This window comes from Anarrhichthys ocellatus, unplaced genomic scaffold (genome assembly GCF_004355925.1).
Source record: "Anarrhichthys ocellatus isolate YVR2014 unplaced genomic scaffold, GSC_Weel_1.0 scaffold15, whole genome shotgun sequence".
Classification (NCBI taxonomy): Eukaryota; Metazoa; Chordata; class Actinopteri; order Perciformes; family Anarhichadidae; genus Anarrhichthys; species Anarrhichthys ocellatus.
In genome coordinates, this window is record NW_022280045.1 from 5,421,192 (window position 1) to 5,429,941 (window position 8,750).

The following is an 8,750-nucleotide window of genomic DNA, read 5'->3' on the forward strand; positions in this document are numbered from 1 at the left end:
ACACACACACACACACACACACACACACACACACACACACACACACAAACAACATTGTAATTGTACATCTACGAAAAGCCCCACATCAAACTAAAGCAATGCAGGTAGGTCACTGAAACTCACCTCCTGAGTTCATGTGCACAAAGTATGTACACAAACATGCCGGTTTCACGCATTACACACAAGCACACACTGGCAGCTGGTATCTCTGTTTAAGTCAAGACAACAAATAAACTAAATGTATTATAGTTTGTGAATGAACCCACATAATGCAGTTTGCAAAGATAACTGGCAGATTTCCAAATCATTTTTGGAAACAATGGGTGCTGGTTTTCAGACGGAAGTAGATTGAAGTGCCTCTCACTTTTAACAGGCGACTGTCAATTTATCTGGCAAATTCTATAAGCTAACTTTATAGCTGGCTAGCTAATTAACACTAACTCCTTGAGTTCTCCATCTGACTTTTTAATGTTTCCAGTAGAAACTCAACAAGAAGGGTCCTATATATTTAATAGCTACAGTAATTACACATTGGGCTACTAAATGGAGTCATTTAGCATGAGAAAGCTACATATTCCTGGTAGAAAGTCAGCATTAAAATGTGATCTTAGATTTTAGAAAATAAAATTATAAATAAACAATAAAACATACCAGGGCTAGGTTTTATTGTTTATTTCCAAACAATATTTTTCACTTAAGCAGAGAGGATTTGAGAATGAGGATGAACCAACAAGTTTGAGAAATGTTGCGGGAGTTTAAACATTCCCAAACCACATACAGAAGCAAGACAGAGCCACCAACGTTAGCCTCAACTCTGATGTAGCAGGATGTGGTTTCCACACAGCTGCCAATCCTGAACTGACTTTTGTTAAATAACTTGTAAATAACTTGTAACCAAAACCAAAAAACATGATTTGCTAATAGCTTTCAATGCAGTTAGCTTTGGAAGTAACTCTTCTTACTCAACTTGTTTAAGGAGTAAATAAGTAAAACTCTTGAGCTCCTGTTTATATGCTATATGCTATATATTTATTTGTATATTAAATAAACCAATAATAATTTTTTTTTTTCCTTTCTGCCTGGCATTTGAAAGAATATTGTTCTCTACCCAACAGAAAAAAACTCGCTCTTCTTTCCCTCTTGGGGAAATGAATTTCAGACAGGAAAAATCCAAGTTTCTTTTGTATTTTTACAGGAAGTTCTTTTCTTGGGCAACGGCATGATGACAAGAAGAAGCAGCAGAATTAGTGTCTAAAAATATAACGTATGCTAGCTCAAGAGGAGAGGCTGAAGACTAAATCTGTAGACTCCGGGATGGAAGCAGAAGCAGTTCTACAGTAAGGAGTCAAACTGTCAGTCTTGTATCCCCCTCCTGGGACCAGACAGGAGAAGGTGATTTCTCTCCTTCCCTTTTTCTTTAATCATGTCTCACAAAACTATTACCTCCAGAGAGCGGCGGAGTGTACAGCAGAATAACAGCTCTGGATGAGTGACAGACAAAGTGGTGAGCTGGGAGAGGAAGCACATGAAGTAGGAAGAATGAAAGGAAGGTCATTTTATCACTGTCGTGACAATACTGCACTGCCATGATGAAAGCTCTTCAGAGAAGCTACGGTGGAAGCTCCATGATTCTTCTTAATTTGCTGTTTGTAAAAATGTTGCATTTTTAATAGATTAGTGGCCAAAATTGTAACTTCTGTGCGCGAACACAGACACAATTTTCTTTAACGGATTGTAAAGACAGAAGAAAACACAGTGGTAGGTAGTATGGTGCAGTGGAGATTTGTTACCATTGAGAAATTAAACCAGAGTGTATGAACATTAATTGCTTAAAAAAGGAACTTTATAAGAAGAGAGCTGAGCTGAATCAGGTATTCACTTCCTGCTCCCTTCATGCATTGTGCACACTCTCTCTCTCTCACACTCTCACACACATTGAGACACCCATTGTGTTCGGTGTGCCTGTGTGGTGACTGATCACATTCAAAGCAACTAATGACTCATGCAGCTCTGGCCCTGGCTTCAGTTGGAAAGAGGACTCTGGAAAGCTGGTCTCTCCGATTCAAGATTACACACCTCTCCCTCTCACACTGACACCATTGATCTTACTGGGCATGGAGACAGAGGTTATTTAAACCAGCTCGCTTAGGACGGGCCAGGTTAGGATTTTATGTGTGTGCAGTTAAGCGCAGAGAGGAGGAAATTTGGATTGCTCTAAACAGACAAGTCGGGTGAAAAAGAGACTTGTTGTAACTAGGTAGTTACACATGTTCTGTTATTTTCATTAATTATTCAGTGTGGAACAGCAAACCAAAAGGAAATATACTGATGTGATGTTTAATGCATGTATCACCAATTTGTGCATTCATGCGAGAGATTGACAGCTTTTATAACATCCATCTGTTACCTAGATTTCTGTAGAGCTGTTAAGCTGCTGTGGAGCGACACTCAACAGACCTGCAGCAGATGATCTCGGAAATGCTCTTTTTCTCTCGCCGCCTTTTCATTCTCACTCTCTTTCTGGCACCGTCACATGTGTGTTTTCGTTGTGTGTGCATGTACAAAAGGTCGTGTGTCAGACAGAAAAATCAATTTAAATAAATTTGATTAGAATATGAGGGAGCCACACTATTTATAAGTGTGCACATAAATATTTGAGAAGCATTGTAACAGCTTTTAGAGGAAATAGAAACCGGGGAGCGCCAGACAGCGACCTCGGTCAAATCAATCATCGCTCTTTTCTGTAATGCATCAAAAAGGATCAAATCACACCAACGTTGTGTTAGTGAACATTTTGCTGGAAGAGGAAATAAATCGTATCTAACTCAGATAAAGACTACAGAGAAAAGTAAAGCTGATTTGTTTTGCAAAATAAATTGTAAAGAATTTGTCCTCGTGACTCTGGTGGGCCATTCCACCCAAGAAAACTGATGAAACATTGATATGAAAAACCTACATATTACTTACGTATTATATACACATTTTGAGAAACTACAATTTTGACTTAGTTACCACACTGTCCCATCATTTTGATTATTGTGTGATTATTACTTAAAGCTATAATTTTGACTCATTAGATGTATGTCTAACAATGTATGTAATTTTTCTTTCCTGGTGGAAATTGGCCTCTATATATACTTTTCTTTGGGCTTTTAAAGTAACTGACCATGCAGTATTTTATGAAAAGCATTATGCACAGGAATGTAAATGAAGCATGAACTAAATACTGTTAAAAAAATCTTTTAAACCTAAATTTTTTGAAATTTCGGCCACTTTGGGGGATGATATCTGGCTCTTTAGCTGCTAAATACTCCACTATATTCACCAGCTAATCGCTAACTTTGTCTGTCTTTGTTATCGATAACTAACCAAATATAAAACTCTTAATGATATTCAATAATATTCAAAAGGGCTAACGTTAACCAACTATCTCGAAATTGCTAAATTTGATGTGCCTCTTTAAATCTGGGCCTTTATACCGGTACTTCTTACTTTGGTTGTCAATTAACTAAATTAGCATTTGCACTTTGTTTATCTAATGCTAGCCAGCAATCTCTCAGTTGAGACGTCCTACATTCATTTGGAGACAAAACAGTTAACGGTTAGAAATAATCCTTGTGAAGGTGTAAAAGAAACAGACACGTTGCTGCAGTATTGGGGAATGTTACAGCCTCTCTAGCTTAATCGCTGTCATTACTTACGTGTGTGCTAGCTAACAATAGGCTAGATGACTAGCATGAATGGAAATTACAGAGGCAAACCAAGACATACAGTCCAGTCCTATAAGATATTTACCGGACTGACAGACCACATCATTATGTCCAGTGAATACGATCCATTAATAAATTGACTTGTTTATGATTGCAGTCTGGTCAGTGATGATAATTTGGCTTTGTATCATGATGCAGCTATCTTGACTTGAGCTGTATGCAGCTGTTGGACAGAGCCATGATCTGTTTAGAGACCAAAACAAACACGCACATTTAGTCGCCATCACGCAATGTCTTCTGTTTTTTTTACTTTGTGAAAGCATTTTTCAGTCAAAGGTGAAACAACACAGATACTTTGGGTTACAGTGGGGCTTGCCATGGCTGCCCCATTCACTTTAATAGAACTGGCACCAAAGACTGGCACCAATGAAAATTAGAACGCTGTCGATGACTTAATGACCCTTCCATCTTTTATAGGTTCCTTGACGCCTGCCAGGAACAAAGATAATGAGAATTAACCGAAATATTAAACACATTTTAAAAAATGAGCTAAAAGATGCTAAAATGCTCCACAGAAGGGAACTGCAGCGTTGGGTGGGTTCATCACTACGATCGGCCCCCTTTCACATTCCATGTAGTCATTTGATCCAATGTTATTATACAAAATGATAATAAAAGCAGCTTAAAAGAATGTTGAAGTTCCCACGTATGGTAGGTAAAATGTTTATTTTAGTAAATAGCAATATTGAAGGGGATAATGATTTTAGGGTCAGACGACAAATACATGTAGGAACTGGCTAGTCGTGAGTAGCCTCTACACCAGCTGTGTTATAAAGACACCAGAGGTCAAAGGTGAAGGTTCTGAGGTCAACTCTTGGTAACAAAGTCAATAAAGGATCAGGTGCATGAGACGCAGCTATTAACTTGAGTATATTAGTCTATGACTCCACACACACAGGATACTGAGAGCTTCCATAAACAGGCACCACAGCACAACCACATTTCCATCCACTGGGAAAGGTGGTCAGAAAAACGAGTAGCAGTGAAATTATATGGAAGAATAGACAAACACAGACGTGGTGGAGGAGCTTCTTCCAAAAATCCCTCATCTTTAATGCTGTGCTGAGTCTGTGGAATATTAACTCGGTGAGAAAAGACTAAAAACAGAGAGCTCTGTCCTTCAAGTATGTATAACCAAAGCCAATGCACACAGAGGCACAAGCCATCTACTCATTCTCACAACAGCACAACAAGAAAGAAGTGTTGAGTACGTGTTCCATCGGTGAGATTTTAGGAAATTCCTTACTGCAATGACTATTAACTACTTCTTTGAAAGTGACTAATCATTCCAATCTTCTGTTTTGCAGAGGCAGATAAAAATGTTGGTCCTGCCTTAAAGAGCTTCTTCTCAGCCAACTGCGAAGCCAAACATTTGTCTTCCACCAGTCAGTACCTTAGAGGAGAGCCTCTGGCCAAAGACAAAGAGAGGCACCTCTCTCTTTGTGTGGGTGAGCTGTTCAGCTGTGGTCTCATCTATGCTTGTAATGATTGGCCTGGTGGGCTGCTTTAGTCCCTCCCAGGCTAAAGACAACTTGATTGATGGATTGGTTTGGCCAATCCCTTTTGGGTTTTGGTGGCTGGGGACTCATTCTGGTTTCAATAGACCTATTCCAGGCAGAGAGGGAGACATTATGTTTCCATCCAGCAGCTCAAAACACAACTATTCACTGCTCTTTTTCTATTTGACTAATGTTTGCGGTTGGAACATTTGGGCTCTGAGATTTGGGAGCTGTCCAGTGCTGAACACGTTGACAGTTTTAGCTCCAGCCACTGTGAGGACATTGTTAGTCTAAAGCCTGTTCCCGTTCTGGCTATAAATGAACCTTAAAGTTCAAAGAGATCATAAACTTCCCACTTCAATTCTCGGTTTAATGTGCTGTTTGTGAATTACTGTTATGACAGACTGCAACAAAGAAGTCTCAAATATTTGCTGCATTGTACATCAGAACACATCACATTTTTATCCAAACAAAGTCAACACATTTCCAGGGCAGCATAACCGTAAAGAAACAAGCCTGTGGCTGACTCAGATGTGAAGCTTATTTTGATTGTCACTACAAGCGAGCGCTTGCCATGATTTGCATTTTTATGGTGCTATTCTGTTAGCTATTAGCACGGTATTAGAGGGGGATGGACCCCATAATCACCTGAGTGACATACTGGTGAGGGCACTTTCATACCATAGAGAAGAATATCAAACCTCGACTGAGGACTGACTTTAGCTTCTACTGAAAATACACCATCAGCAAGATTTTTGACAAAGCTGCTCACTTAAACTCCTTTATTTCATTTTATTTTGAAAAATTACAGTACTTTAGGACTTAACTATTTCATGATCAATTAAACTGCAGATTATTTTCTCAGCCATCTATAAAATGTCAAAAAAATTAAGCCCAAGGTCTTAACGTTTTGTTCGACCAACAGCCCAAAACAAAGATATTCAATTTAAAATGATAGAATAGTGTCAAATCATAACTTTTGAGAAGCTGCAGGCAGAAACATGGGAATGTGTGGCATTTTCTGTAGATCGGCTGATCATTTCACTTAGTGTTTCATCTATCTGAAAGCATCTAGCATTGCTCTTTTTTTTTCATCTTCCAGTGATTCAAAGTGTCTCCTGGAATTGCAGCCGTCTCAGAGCCAGATATGATAAACAACACTGAGGCTGATTGAGTGCAAAGTGTGCAGCAACAGACAGTGAAGCAGCCGAACTGAGCTTGTACTCTATTTTAGTCAGACCTTTTTCTTCCCCACAACACCGCTCACTCTGATCCCTGTGCTCGTATGAGTGCAGTCATCTACATATACACATCTTTGCTGTATGCGTACCGGGGCTCATGGATGCCCTTTCAAATAGGCTACACACTTACACACATCCAGACAGAATGAAATATGCATGCTGTAAACTTTCAGCTGGGTCTCTTAGCCTCATTCCTCACTATTCTCATCCCACAGGCACTACTGCTCTGTTATCTCTTACACACACACACACACACGTCGTACATTTCAGGCTCGTATAGCTCGGTGTTGCCTGGTTAACCACGTCCTTCTTTGTGGCATTGACACACAGCTGGTGGTGGACACACTAACAAGGCCAAGGAAGACAAGACTTGCACTTAGTGAATAGAAACACAATGGGCTTTATTGGGCTGCAGGGGCTCTCATATTCTCAGACAGTACAGCTCATTTGTCAAGGTGACCCGACTGTTCTCCTTCACTGTGATTTGTACATGCCAGTATTTGTTTACAGAGAAAGCATCAATACAAGACTTTCACAAATCCATCCAATCACTCATTTTACTATAATTTGGTCACTTTTTAATCATTTTGTATCTCCAGAGTTAGTTTATAAAGCTAAAGCGAACCTCTGGGATCACTGATAATCCAGTTCCTCTATATAACAGGATCTTTGATGCCATGCCCAGGTGCAGATCAGATTTTTGGCATATGTTCAGCACATGTTGTTCACCAAATTACTCTGATTTACATAATATATTTCACAAACACCTGTTCAAGAGTTCAGATCTGCTTCCACAATTGCATCTCTCAACAGAAGGCACTCTCTCCTCTGATTTCTAATGATTTTGACATCTGTAAAGGAAGATTTAAAAGATGTATGTAACCAAAGTTCTTATGAAGACAGGACATCTCCTTAGCGTAGGACACACGATTACTTGGTGAGTTGATGATTTATGCATGCCCCAACATGGGTTGTAAATATAGACCAAAAATAAAAGCTCTGACCTGTAAATAATTAAAGATATCCCCTACGGGTGCGATTTGTGTGTGTCTAAAGGTTGAGGCTGTGATTGCGCGAGAGGAAAGGCATTTATCAAGAATAACCTACAGCATATGCATATAATTAAATATTGCATGATTAAGCATTGTGAAAAGAACTTCACAATTTTCATAAATTGCAACCTCAGTTTTTTAAAGTGCATTTTTATATTTAAACCAAGAAATAAAACCACTTTGAATCCTCTTCTAGCAGCTGAGCGGTCTCAGGCGCTTCCTGCCAACCGGTGACTTGAGATATCACAGACTGACCAAATGACTGATTTCATAAAGCGTGCATGCGAAGCAAATTATTTCCATGCTTTCAGTCCTACCTTTTCTGTCAAAACGAGACCCGTCTCAGTGGCGCAATCCTCAGGAATGTGAGCTTTGCGCCTCAGTGCAGGTGCTCCCCAAAGCTCCCACAGGGTGAAGAGACGGCCGAACGACGAAACAAGGGTGAAAACAGCACTTTGCAGAGGCAGAAGAAACCGGCGTGAGTGTGTGCACAAGCGCTAGACGTCTTGGACTTGTCACTCCGTCACCAACGTTATCCTCTCCTCGCTGAGCTGCAGCCTATGCGCCGTTCATCGTCACGCGTTGATATCTGCCAGATCGGAATAGATGCGCGCAGATACACACAGCAAGGTGCTGCCTCCGACCCCCTCCTCGCCAGCAGCAACGCTGAGGGAGAGAAGCAAGATCAGTTTGAACAAAGAGGCAAAGCAGTGACAGGCAGACGGCTCCAGCGCCCCCATTCAAAGAGAGAGGGGGGGCACAGGGTGGGTGAGAGGGAGGGTGGGGGGGTGTAAGAGAGCGAGAGGACGGGAGGTGTACTTTATGACCGTAATCCGATTCCTACATAAACCTCAATGGGTGATCCGGTGTCTGAATTAAATTGAAATTTACCCATGAGCTTACAGTCTGACCTAAACCCCCTGATATCCTCATGTCACATCCTCTGTTTCTACACATACCTTCAATCAATCAACTCAACTTGTGCATCACCTAACATCAGGCCTTCTGTTCTATTGAAATAAAATAAAAATCATACAGTATCTGACCAATTAGTGCAGGACTAACGTTTTGACCGATGCCGAGCAGAATTCAGTGCTGCCAAGTGGAAAACACAGCTGCCTCAGACACATCTCACAACAGCCAACATCTCAACACTGCAGCAAGGTCAATACTCAAGTCAGTCTTCAT

At 40.4% G+C, this 8,750-nt stretch overlaps 1 protein-coding gene across 2 annotated transcripts in view; it reads right to left on the reverse strand.

The window, feature by feature from the left end:
* LOC116387469 (neurocan core protein-like) overlaps window positions 1-8,260 on the reverse strand; it is a 38,065-nt gene extending 29,805 nt beyond the window's left edge. The window contains exon 1 of one of the 2 annotated variants that reach the window (XM_031854592.1): window positions 7,880-8,260. The gene's annotated coding sequence lies outside the window, so the exon portion shown is untranslated. The remainder of the gene's footprint in view (window positions 1-7,879) is intronic. The other variant, XM_031854593.1, reaches the window with a different exon arrangement.
* Between the last annotated feature and the right edge of the window lie 490 nt (window positions 8,261-8,750).